The 13,664-nt window shown below is 41.5% G+C and overlaps 1 non-coding gene across 1 annotated transcript; it reads left to right on the top strand.

Annotated features, from left to right (window-relative positions):
* Positions 1-8,058: 8,058 nt before the first annotated feature.
* LOC116557198 lies at positions 8,059-8,162 on the top strand. The gene has a single exon (XR_004271408.1). It is a non-coding gene; the product is annotated as a small nucleolar RNA U13 (small nucleolar RNA).
* The last annotated feature ends 5,502 nt before the right edge of the window (positions 8,163-13,664 follow it).

Below are 13,664 nucleotides of genomic sequence, written 5' to 3'. Positions count from 1 at the left end.
CACTCCACCCTGGGCGATAGAGGGAGGTTCAGTCACAAGAAAAAAAAAAAATCACAAAGACCACTCCTTGGCTTTATAACAGTGACATTATCTATAGGAACAGCTGGGGAAGTTACAAATCTTGTGACCTGTAGCTACATGACTCCTGAGCACTAAGCAAGCTAGGGAACAATGGCTGGTTATCTCTTAACTATGTTTATAACTCAGCAGAATTCAGGCCCTCCGATAATTCCAACCTTGGGGCCTTTCATTAGTTTTACAAAGATGGATTCAGTCCCCAGACAAGTAGAGGGTTAGTTTTGGGAAGGGGGTATTATTCTTGCTTTATGGTTAAACTTTAAATTAAATTCCTCCCATACTATGCCCATGAAAGAGCAAGGACAGGATAGTTGGCTTGTGAAGTTAGAAGCGAGATGGAATCAGTTATCATAGATTTCTCTCACTATTATATTTTTGCCAAAGATGGTTTCACCATCTACCAACCAATTTCCCTGACCTTATCTCCTATCACTTACCCGCTACTTTACTTCATTTCAACTACAGAGCCTTGCTGTTTCTTTACAAAACACATTTTACATCAAGGATGTTGAAGTTTCCACCTGATATTCTCTCTGCTTAGAATACTCTTCACTCTTTTGCAGATTTAACTAGAATGTCACTTCCTCAGTGAGGCCTTCTCTTACCACACTATTTAAAACTTTTTATTTTCGAGAGAATCTCACTCCGTCACCCAGGCTGTAGCTCACTGCAGCCTTAACCTCCCTGGCTCAAGTGGTCCTCCCACCTCAGCCTCTTGAGTAGCTGGAATTACAGGAGTGTGCCACCTTGCCTGGCAATTTTTTTTTTCTTTTGAAATGTAGTATCACTCTGTCACCCAGGCTGGAGTGCGGTGGTTCGATCTCGGCTCACTGCAACCTCTGCCTCCTAAGTTCAATCGATTTTCCTGCCTCAGTCTCCTAAATCGCTGGGATTACAGGCATGCATCACCACAAGATAAAATTTTTGTATTTTTAGTAGAGATGGGTTTTCACCATGTTAGTCAGGCTGGTCTCAAACTCCTGACCTCAGGTGATCCACCTGCCTCACTCTCCCAAAGTGCTGGGATTACAGATGTGAGCCACCATGCCCAGCCTGCCTGGCAAATTTTTAAATTTTTTGTAGAGACAATCTCACTCACCGTGTTGCCCAGGTTGGCTGAAGCCCTGGCCTCAAGCAATCTTCCTGCCCTGGCCTCGTGCAGCACTGAGATTATAAGCATAGGCCTTCACCACTCTTCCTCACCAACATTTTCTAACCCCCTTATTTGGTTTGTCTTTTTATCCATAGCACTTATCATGATTTAGCATATTATAAATTTTGTCTTATTTATTGTGTCTATTGTCAATCACCCCATATTAGAATGTCACAAGGGAAGGGATATTTGTCTGTTTTTTTTTGTTTTTTTTTTTGACAGAGTCTCACTCTGTCACCAGGCGCCAGGCTGGAGTGCAGTGGCACAATCTCAGCCCACTGCAACCTTTGCCTCCCGGGTTCAAGCAATTCTCCTGCCTCAGCCTCCCAAGTAGCTGGGACTACAGGCACACGCCACCACGCCCAGTTAATTTTTTTGTTTGTTTGTTTTGTTTTTTAGTAGAGACAGGGTTTCACCATGTTGGCCAGGATGCTCTTGATCTCTTGACCTCATGATCCGCCCGCCTCGGCCTCCCAAAGTGCTGGGATTACAGGCTTGAGCCACCGTGCCCGGCCTATTTGTCTGTTTTGTACACTTATGTATCATCAGTGACTGGAAGAGTGGCACGTAAAAGTCCTAAATGAAATATTTAAAAGCTGGACATGGTAGCTTATGCCTATAATCCTAGCACTTTGGGAGGCCAAGGTGGGAGGACTGCTTGAGCCCAGAAATTTGAGGCCAGCCAGCGCAACATAGTGAAACCCTGTCTCCATAAAAAAATTAAAAATTAGTTGGGCATGGTGACTCAACTCTGTAGCCTTAGCTTCTCGGGAAGCTGAGGCAAGGGGATACCTTGGGCCCAGGAAGTCAAGGTTACAGTGAGCTGTGATCCTACCACTGCACTCCAGCCTGGCAACAAGGTGAGACATAGTCTCAAAAAAAAAAAAATAAACGTTTTAAAATGACTTAAATAGTTAATGAAAAGTAAAGAGTTTGGATTAGACTCCCTTCTTCCACAGTTTAATAAAAACACATGTTGTCGGCAATTGCAAAATCGTGGAATCAACCCAAATGCCCATCAACCAACAAGTGGATAAAGAAACTGTGGTATGGCCGGGCGTGGTGGCTCACGCCTGTAATCCCAGCACTTTGGGAGGCTGAGGCTGCTGGATCATGAGGTCAGGAGATGGAGACCATACCGGCCAACATGGTGAAACCCTGTCTCTACTAAAAATACAAAAATTAGCTGAGTGTGGTGGCACATGCATGTAATCCCAGCTACTCGGGAGGCTGAGGTAAGAGACTTGCTTGAACCTGGGAGGTGGAGGTTGCAATGAACCGAGATTGCACCACTGCACTCCAACTTGGTGAAAGAGTAAGACTCCTTCTCAAAAAATAAAACAAACCCAAAAATACTGTGATATAAATAAAAAGGAATGAATTACGGCATTTGTAGAGACCTGGATTAGACATCCCTCATTTGAAAATGTAAATGGCAATGATATCATAATAGTTGAAAAAGCAAGTTTTTGTTAAAGTAATGCTAGTCCCAGTAACCTTTGAAATTATTTTTAGAACTCATCCACTTTGACAACAATCCTGTGCGTTCTTTAGGTTTTTAGGTACCCCAAAACCTAAAACACAATAAAATAAAAAAAAAGAACTCATCCACTTTGAATGTAAAAAGTTAATTTCTTTTCAATAAAGTTCACTAATATTAATAATGTACTACAGGCCGGGTGCGGTGGCTCACGCCTGTAATCCAAGCACTTTGGATGCCAAGGCGGGCGGATCACCTGAGTTCGGTAGTTCAAGACCAGCCTGACCAACATGGTGAAACCCCGTCTTTATTAAAAAAATATATATATAATAATAATAGGCCGGGCGCGGTGGCTCAAGCCTGTAATCCCAGCACTTTGGGAGGCTGAGGCGGGTGGATCACGAGGTCAGGAGATCGAGACCATCCTGGTCAACATGGTGAAACCCCGTCTCTACTAAAAATACAAAAATTTAGCTGGGCATGGTGGCACGTGCCTGTAATCCCAGCTACTCAGGAGGCTGAGGCAGGAGAATTGCCTGAGCCCAGGAGGCGGAGGTTGCGGTGAGCCGAGATCGCGCCATTGCACTCCAGCCTGGGTAACAAGAGCAAAACTCCGTCTCCAAAAAAAAAAAAAAACAAAACAAAAATAATAATAATATACTACAAAAGCCACTGAAGTGTCACAGAGCTGCAGAGCTAGAAAGTAACTTAGATCATTTGGTTCACATCTTTTCTATAAAGCATGTAAATATCTAAGCTATTCAGGATTCAAATATTTCTTAGGATAAAAACACATTTAGATATATCTATAAGAAGCTTTATGAATCCTTTCAGATAATAGACCTATTCTTTCCATTTTAATTTGAACTTTTGACCTCACATTGATTTTCTCCCCTTGAGCTTCATGTCAATTATCACAGAACTGTTGGGTTTACTTGTAGTTTATATACCATTTTAAGAATAGAGAAACATAGGTTGATAGTCATTTATATGTTAGTTATGTTCCACAACAATACTCTGCTTTAAAACACCAATTCTGAAAGCAATATCCTAATTTTGCTTGAATGTTGAAATAATACGTTGATGCCATTTGTACTTTATGTGTATTCCAATTTTTAAATGGAAGAGAATAACATCAAGACCCTATTTTTCAATAATAAGAAAAAAATCAAAATTTGTCCCCAAATGATATGTGCATTTGCATCAATTCTTCTTAATTTAACCTTAAAATTATTTAAGCAGAAGTGACTGAATTTTTGAAGCAAACTAAATTCAATTGAATACTTCTGATTCATTACTTATATTGAGCATATAAATTACTTTATCCATATTCTCCACACCACTGTGGAAAAAGATTCAGGAATTTGTTAAATCTTGTGTTTGTGTCCCAGTTCTGTGCCTTTACAGTGTTCCCTTTAATTTTCTAAGCCTCAGGTTCTTCACCATTAAAACAGGGAAACACTACCTGTCACAGAGCTGTTGCAAAGCAAAATGCCTATAAAACAACTTCATGGCTGTATATGCACTACATATATAAAGAGCCATTATGCAATTATGATTATTACTTTTTTCTTTTTCTGTTTTTTTTTTTTTTTTTTGAGATGGAGTCCCAATCTTATTGTCCAGGCTGGAGTACAATGGTACAATCTCGGCTCACCGCAACCCCCGCCTCCTGGGTTTAAACAATTCTCCTGCCTCAGCCTCTCAAGTAGCTGGGATTACAGGCATATGTCACCATGCCTGGCTAATTTTTTGTATTTTTAGTAGAGACAGGATTTTACCACATTGGCCAGGCTGGTCTCAAACTCCTGACCTCAGGTGATCTGCCCACCTTGGCCTCCCAAAGTGCTGGGATTGCAGGCATAGGACACCATGCCTGGCTGATTATTACTTTCAATATCACCCCTACCAAGATAGCCCCCAAAATAATAAGCAAAGGTTATGGAATGTTGATGAAATAGAGTTACCATTTTTGCAAATCAGGGAAAATATATTTTGGCTCTATGCAGTTTCTTCTCTCAGTTTTATAATTACTTGTCCTCTTAACACATTGCTCATCTTTCCCCTGCTCCCTCAGACAAGTTCTTGCTCTGTCACCCAGGCTGGAGTGCAGTGGTGTGATTACAGCTCACTGCAGCTTTGACCTCCAGGGCTCATGTGATCGTCCTGCCTCAGTCTCCCGGTTAGCTGGGACTGCAGGTGCACACCATCATGGCAGTCTAATTTTTGTAAAGACGGAGTTTCGATATGCTGCCCAGGCTGGTCTCAAACTCCTGGGTTTAATTGATTCACCTCTCTCAGCCTCTCAAAGTGCTGAGATTACAAGCATGAGCCATTGTTCCTGACCTCATATTTTTAAAAGGTATAATTTTCTGTTTACATTTTTTCTTTGGGATAATCCAAAGCCAAATGCTGCTCATCTTTATACTGGTTAGAAGCAGGTTTTACAATATTGGTTCTCATTTGTTACACTATAGCTAATATTTATGAAGCTAATCTTATTATGTGCCAGACACTGCGGAAGAGCTTTAAGTGCATTACCCCATTTAATTCTCCCAGCAACCGTATGAGATACATACAATTGTATGTCCTTTTTACCAAGAAGAAAACTGGGACAGAGAGAGGCTAAGTGCCCCCACCAAGATCGCAGAACTAGTAAAAGATGGAGGTAGAATTTAAACCTTGGCAGTCTGACCAAATCCTGTACCTTTTTTTTTTTTTTTCTTTTTTTTCTTTTTTTTGAGACAAAGTCTTGCTCTGTCACCCAGGCTGGAGTGCAGTGGCGTGATTGCGGCTCACTGCAACTTCTGCCTCCTGGGTTCACCTGATTCTCCTGCCTCAACCTCCCAAGTAGCTGGAACTACAGGCATGCACCACCATGCCTGGCTAATTTTTTTGTATTTCTAGTAGAGATGGGGTTTCATCATGTTGGTCAGGCTGGTCTTGAACTCCTGACCTCAAATGATCTGCCTACCTCAGCCTCCCCAAGTGCTGGGATTACAGATGTGAGCCATCACACCTGGCCAAATCCTGTACTCTTAAGGATTATACAATATGATAAGTTTTTCATACAGTTGTCTGCAGGTATTTTTAAAGGCTGACTAATAAATCCTACCTCTTTGTTACTCAGTACTGCTAATAGAAGCTTTGTATGGTTTCCAATGTTTTCAGATAACTTGGGCAAGCACTTTTGCTCAGGATGGTAAACTGAGACAAAGAAGCGACTTCATATCTAAATGAAGTTGGTTTTCCTGGCCAGGCATATATTCCTAAAGCCTATGAAAGATTCTGTAGGAAGATTTCTTATCAATAATCCAAACATTTTAAATGCTATTTTTATAATTTGTATTGCTTCTGTAATACAGGATCTTAAATTAAGATAATGATCATTATTTTTTGGAATTCCTTACACTTCTGAAGAACAACTTTGGGTTTAATGACTCTTAAGGTCACAGCAGAAAATATCTTACTAGTTCCATGTCTTTCAGCTACTAGGTGCTAAAGGAAAAACTGCTAGAAGTTTTCACTGCTGCTTTGTTTAATATACAGAACTTATGGCCGGGCATGGTGACTCACTCCTATAATCCCAGCGCTTTGGGAGGCCGAGGCAGGTGGATCACCTGAGATCAGGAGTTTGAGACCAGCCTGGCTAACATGGTGAAACACCGTCTCTACTAAAAATACAAAAATTAGCCGGGCATGGTGGCAGGTACCTGTAATCCCAGCTACTCAGTAGGCTGAGGCAGGAGAATTGCTTGGACTCAGGAGGTGGAGGTTGCAGTGAGCCAAGATTGTGCTATTGCACTCCAGCCTGGGTGACAAGAGTGAAACTCCATCTCAAAAAAATGTAAAAAAAAAAATGAACTTATGAGACTGGAAAGTTATCCAAATGAAGTACACAGACAATCTGTTATGGAGCCTGGACAAGTTGTCAAGAATATAAGCTCTGGAGTCAGAATTCCAACCCTCTACTTACTTTCTAAAAGATTTTAAACAAGCTACCCCCTTGCTTTTTCATCTGTTAACTAGAAGTGTTCTAATTTATGGTAATTATTTTGGTGTTCAAGTTATACAACATCTAGTTTCTTACAAACACTATACATGGTATTATTCATCTTTATCAACCATATTATTTTTCTTCCACTACATAGAATTTGTCTTAGAAGTGGAAAAAAAAAATCACATTAAAGTGGAAGTAATTTGTCTGTGTTAGACATTCTGTTAATTGACCAAATGGAGTGTTCCTTTCACCAGTGCAATATCCTTTTGGGGTAAATGCTGTATATATATAATTGAGGAAAGGGGAATAGTAAAGAGGTCTCCAAGTAACTAATAGCAGTATTTACGTTTTAAGTACAAAATCTAGATAAGGTAGTCATTAACCCTAAGGAGCAACACAAAGTCAAATGGTATATGACTTTGTAATGCAGCACTTTGCCATCATGAGTAGAACTAAAAAATAAAGACAAATGTGTTAATGGTTCAACCGAAGCTAAACCTGGAAGTTCCTATCAGGGTATCTTATTTAGCTGAGATGGGAGGATTGCTTGAGCCTAGGAGTTCAAGCTAGGCAACACAGCAAGACCCCGTCTCTAGAAAAAATACAGTAATTTTTTTTTTTTTTTTTTTTAAAAGAGCAAATCAGGCCAGGTGCAGTGGCTCAGGCCTGTAATCCCAGCACTTTGGGAGGTTGAGGTGGGCAGATCATGAGGTCAGGAGTTTGAAACAAGCCTGACCAACATGGTGAAGTCCTGCTTCTACTAAAAAGCAAAAACTAGCCAGGCATGGTGGCACACACCTGTAATCCCAGCTACTCAGGAGGCTGAGGCAGGAAAATTGCTTGAACCTGGGAGGCGAAGGTGGCAGTGAGCCGAGATGGGGCCACTGCACTCCAGCCTGGGTGACAGAGCAAGACTGATCTCAAAAAAAAAAAAAAAAGGCCGGGTGCAGTGGCTCACGCCTGTAATCCTAGCACTTTGGGAGGCTAAGGTGGGTAGATCACCTGAGGTCAGGAGTTCAAGACCAGCCTGGCCATCATGGTGAAACCCCATCTTTAAAAAAAAAAAAAAAAATCAGAAAATAAAAGAAGTTAAGATGACTAGTCTAGTAAATATATTATGTGCCAAAACAAATAAATAGATTTTGCAATGATATTTATAGGATTGAATGTGAAAATAAAAATATGTGATTGCCTCTCTGAGGTTTGTTTCCTTCTTGCTTTGTATTATGCCTGTGTCTGCAACTCTTCATACGCATTAATTACATTTAATGCTTCTAGCTCCTAAAATAGTCATGAAAATAGAACCATAAACCTTTAGACTAGGAATTATTCTAGAAACTCATTCAGATCCTTCTGTAGTTTATAAGCATGATGAATTGAGCGTTCACCCACATGTGTGAGATCTGCTGCCCTTAAACTTTGTTATGGCATCACACATAGCCCGTCTGAAATGGAAAAAAAAAAAAAAAAAGCTAAAAGCTAATTTTGAAAAAGTGGCTGTCAATTACTTTTATCATCTATAAGTCTTCCTTTTTTCTTCTTTTTGAGATAGGATTTTGCTCTGTTGCCCAGGCTAGGGTACAGTGGCACAATCATAGCTCACCATAGCCTCAGATTCCTGGGCTCAAGAGACCCTCTGCCTCAACATGCTTGGCTGATTTTTTTATTAGCTGGCCACTCACTGTGTTGACCCAGGCTGGTGTCAAACTTCTAGCCTCAAGGGATCCTCCTGCTTCAACATCCCAAAATGTTGGGATTACAGGCATGAACCACCACATCTGGTCCAGGATGCTAACTTTGGAGAAGAGTTTATTTATGGAATATAGGTCCTGTCTCCTAACTATGTTGAATTGTTCCTTGACTTTCTAGGTTTTTTGTTTTTGTTTTTCAAAGATGGAGTCTCCCTCTATAATTCAGCTTGGAGTATAAGGGTGTAATCATAACTCCCTGCAACCTCGAACTCCCAGGCTCAAGTAATCTTCCCTCCCACCGCAGCATCCTGAGTAGCTAGGACTACAGGCATGCACCACCATGCCTGGCTAATTTAATTTTTTTTTTTTTTTTTTGTGGAGTTGAGGGTCTGCCTATATTGGCCAGGCTGGTGTTGAACAGCTGGCCCTGAAAGATCCTCCCACCTCAGCTTCCAAAAGAGCTGGGATTATAGATGTGAGCCACCACTCAGTAGACTTTCTAGTATTATTGTTGTATTTAGCTTTGTGTTGCTTCAATTGTTAATAATATTAAGAATGAAGTTAATAGTATTCATGTACAAATATCCTGATCTCTGCCAAGTCAAAAATATAAGACTATAGTATCCTAGCTGCTGAGTTACTTCTTGATAACCTAATGTATTAGTTTGCTAGAGCTGCCATAACAAGTATCATCAATTGTGTGGCTTAGAAAACAGAAATTTCTTGTCTCAGTTTTAGATGCCACAGATTAAAGATCGAGGTGTTGGCAGAAATGATATTTCTGTGGGCAGACAGGGAAAACCTGCAGCTTATCTCTTTCTGGCTTCTGGTGGTTTGCTTCTTAGTTTATGGAAGCATCACCTGAACCACGGACTTCATCTTCAGATGGTGTGTTTCTCTGTCCAAACTTTCCCTTTTTATAAGGACACCAGTCCAATTGGATTAGGGTCCACCCTAATGACCTCATCTTTACTTGATCACCTGCAAAGACCTTACAAATAAGGTCACATTCCAAGGGGTTAGGACTTCAACGTATGAATTTTTGGGCAACACAATTTAACTCATAACATAATAGCCTACCTGGCCTCTCCCAAACTTCAGCCAACAGCCAAGACCCTTTAGGAACTGGCTGCATTTGCATTTGTCTTTGTTTCATTTTCTTTCTTTCTTTCTTTTTTTTTTTTTTTTTTTTTTGAGACAAGGTTCAATGGGGAGATCATGGCTCACTGCAGCCTCAACCTTCTGGGCTCAAGCGATTCTCCCACCTCAGCCTCCCCTGTAGCTGGGACTACAAGAGGTGTATGCCACCATGCCAGGCTAGTATTTTAGTATTGTTTTTGGTAGAGACAGTGGGCAGTGGAAGCATCTCCGTATGTTACCTAGATTGGTCTCAATCTCCTGGACTCAAGTCAGGCACCCAGCTCGGCCTCCCAAAGTGCTGGGATCACAGGCCAGAGCCACTCCACCCAGCCTGCAGCATGCATTTCTAACCAGTTCCCAGGCGATGATTTCAAGACCTCTTTTAGGACTACATGTTTTCAGCTTAATCAAACTTGTTTATTTTCTCTTAGACTGCAAACTTTTCATATTTCAAAGCAATGTAAAAAATTCATAGACTATTAATGCTGAGAAAAATCTTGGTAATTTAGAATACTACCGTTGGCTGGGTTTGGTGTCTAATGCCTGTATTCCTAGCACTTTGGGAGGCCAAGATAGGCAGATTACTGGAGCCCAGGAGTTCGAGACCAGCCTGGGCAACATAGCAAAGCCCCATGTCCACAAAAAATGCAAAAATTAGCCAGTGTAGTGGTGCACGCCTGTAGTCTCAGATTCTGGGGAGGCTGAGGTAGGAGGATCATGTGAGCCATGATTGCGCCACTGCACTCCAGCCTGGGTGACAGAGCAAGACCCTGCCTCAACAAAAACAAAAACAAAAAAACTTGGAGACAGCAGAGGATTAAATAAGTGCACGGATCCACTAAAAGTTGGGAACAAAAGAGTAATATAAAAAATGTAATGATTAAGAAAAATAGACCTGGCGCAGTGGCTCATCCTTGTAATGCCAGCACTTTGGGAGGACAAGGCAAGTGGATTGCCTGAAGTGGGAAATTTGAGACCAGTCTGGCCAACATGGTGAAACCCCATCTCTACTAAAATTCCGAAAAATTAGCCGGGCATGGTGGTGTGAGCCTGCAATTCCAGCTACTCGGGGGACTGAGACAGGGGAATTGCTTGAACCAGGAAGGTGGAGGTTGCAGTGAGCCAAGATTGCACCACTGCATTCCAGCCTGGGCGACAGAGCGAGACTCTATCTCAAAAAAAAAAAAAAAAAAAAAAAAAAAAAAAAAATTTCTGGAGAGTTATTTTGCAATATGAATCAAAATTTGAAATGTACTCACCCTTTGATTTAGCAATTTTCCTCCCAGGAATTTATCCTGCAGATGTTCTTATACATGAACAAAATGGCATTCATTCAAGGCATTCACTACAGCATTGTTCCTGCTAGCAAAAGATTGGAAACAGTCTAAAAGGCCTCTGCTAAAGAACTGGCTTAGGTAATTATGGTACCTCCATGTCATGGACTTGCTCACTGTCTTCATGCATCTTACAATTACAGCTGGATATCTTTATTTCCATGCTTTGATTCTGATCCTCAGGAAACTTGGCTTGGGGGCACTGCTTGTTATTGTGAGACAGAAAAAAATGATGCTTTAATTCCTAGTCCATAAAAGAGAGCTTAAAAAATGAACATAGAGCCACTGAAAAGATAAAGTTAGCTCTATGTGTTCTAAGAAGGATAATTTTCCAAGATGTTTACTTCTGGGGGAAAGAAAGGATATAAGCATAACGGTATGTACAGCATGCACAATTTGTGCTTAAAAATAAATTGTCTCCCCTGTTTGAGAAAATGCCTAAGAATTTTGGCATTGGACAGGACATCCAGCCCAAAAGAGACCTCACCCACTTTGTGAAATGGCCCCGCTATATCAGATTGCAGCGGCAGAGAGCCATCGTCTATAAGCGGCTGAAAGTGCCCCCTGCAATTAACCAGTACATCCAGGCCCTGGACGGTCAAACAGCTACTCAGCTGCTTAAGCTGGCCCACAAGTATAGACCAGAGACAACGCAAGAGAAGAAGCAGAGGCTGCTGGCCCCGGGCTGAGAAGAAAGCAGCTGGCAAAGGGGACATCCCCACTAAGAGACCACCTGTCCTCCGAGCAGGAGTTAACGCCGTCGCCACCTTGGTGGAGAACAAGAAAGCTCAGCTGGTGGTGACTGCACACGATGTGGATCCCATTGAGCTGGTTGTCTTCGTGCCTGCCCTGTGTCATAAAATGGGAGTCCCTCACTGCATTATCAAGGGGAAGGCAAGACTGGGACGTCTAGTCCACAGGAAGACCTGCACCACTGTTGCCTTCATATACGTTAACTCGGAAGACAAAGGTGCTTTGACTAAGCTGGTGGAAGCTATCCACACCAACTACAATGACAGATATGATGAGATCCGCCGTCACGGGGGAGGCAATGTCCTGGGTCCCAAGTCTGTGGCTCGCATGGCCAAGCTCGAAAAGGCAAAGGCTAAAGAACTTGCCACAAAACTGGATTAAATGTACACTGTTGAGTTTTCTGTAAATAAAAATAATTAAAATAAATAAATAAAAATAAATTGTCTCAAAAAAAAGATTTAAAAAAATTTAAATAAAAGTTGCAGTATTTGTATTTACATAGAAATATTTATGAAGGGAAACACAGGACACTGATAACAATGGTTGCCTCTAGGAAAGGAAACCCAGGTTCTATCGCCCAGGCTGGGGTGCAGTGGTGTGATCTTGGCTCGCTGCAACCTCCACCTCTTGGGTTCCAGAGGTTCTATTGCCTCAGCCTCCCAAGTAGCTGGGATTACAGGCATGTGCCACCACACCTGACTAATTTTTGCATTTTTTAGGAGAGACAGAGTTTCACCATGTTGGCCAGGCTCATCTCGAACTTGTGACCTTAGGTGATCCACCCACCTTGGCCTCCCAAAGTGCTGGAATTACAGACTGAGCCACTGCCTGGCCAGGCATACTTTTTAATGCATACTCTCTCATACCTTTTGAATTTTGCACCATGCATGTGGGTTTCTTATGAAAAAACATATATTTTAAAAGACCAAAATAACTTGGGAAGAAGAAGAGAGAGCTTTAGGAAGGAAAGTGAAAGGCTATTTCTGCCAAGCGGCACAGCTCTAAAGTATTTGAATAAATGCTTCACCGAGTGATGAGAGTCAAGAGAAAGGTAAAGAATTCCCACTCACATTTCTTCCACCATGAGGACTCTGTATGGATTTAAAATTAATTCAGTTTTGGAATAAGGAAATGATTGAATTTTCCAAAATTAAAGACGGAAGAAAGAAAAAAAAAGGAGAAAGAGAAGAAGTAAGGGAGGAAAAGGGAAAAAAATGCAATTGTTAGCAGCATGCAGGATGATGGAGGAGATCTGAGGTTTCCTGGGTATCCCAGGGAGTGAGCTGATCATTGCACTGGGTTGGAGAGATTGGCGTGAGGAGGAAGGAAAGAGTCAATACCATCTTAAAAGGAGAAATCAGACTTGTTGACTAATTGGACATGCTTGAGGACTAGGAATGAGCATATCGTGAGCAGGATGATTTTGCAGTGACAGCTTTCCAGGAAAAATTGCTGCATTCTCAACATCTGCATGCATCTGAGAATTACACCTGGATTCTTCATTTCCATGCCTTGATTTTAATCCTTAGGAAAGTAGGCCTTAGGGTACTACTTGTGATTCTAAAATGGAATAAGTAATGATTTAATTCCCAGCCAGTAAAGGGCAATCCAAATGACTGGCTCCACCATTTCCCTAGGGCTAGTTTGTAACCTGGGACAGAAATAAGCTGTGTGTATTAAATCAATACAATCACTCACAAGTTAAAAAAAAAAAAAAAAAAAAAAAGCATTGCTTTGGTGACTTTGCATTATATGAACTATTTCTGTTTCTGAACTGTTTACTTCTTCAGATGATATAAGCCTGGCCACTTTTCTATGATGAGCTAACACCAGCTAGGAACTTGCTGCCTTGAGCAAGTGCTCCAAGATGCTATGATGCAACTTACAAGCCCATGCTTGTGCCAGTGGGTGTCACAATGGCCAGGGTTGCCTCAAAGAGAAGATTGTATAACACATCACAGTGCTCAAGGGCTTTCGTTCTTTCTACCAGCTTCAGTGGGAGCCTCTTATCTGAGCATGGGAGCAGAGCAGACCA

The sequence above is a fragment of the Sapajus apella genome, unplaced genomic scaffold (assembly GCF_009761245.1).
Source record: "Sapajus apella isolate SASKATOON/1434 unplaced genomic scaffold, GSC_monkey_1.0 scaffold18, whole genome shotgun sequence".
Classification (NCBI taxonomy): Eukaryota; Metazoa; Chordata; class Mammalia; order Primates; family Cebidae; genus Sapajus; species Sapajus apella.
Note: the sequence above shows the minus strand (reverse complement) of the source record. Positions and strands in the feature narration are given on the sequence as shown.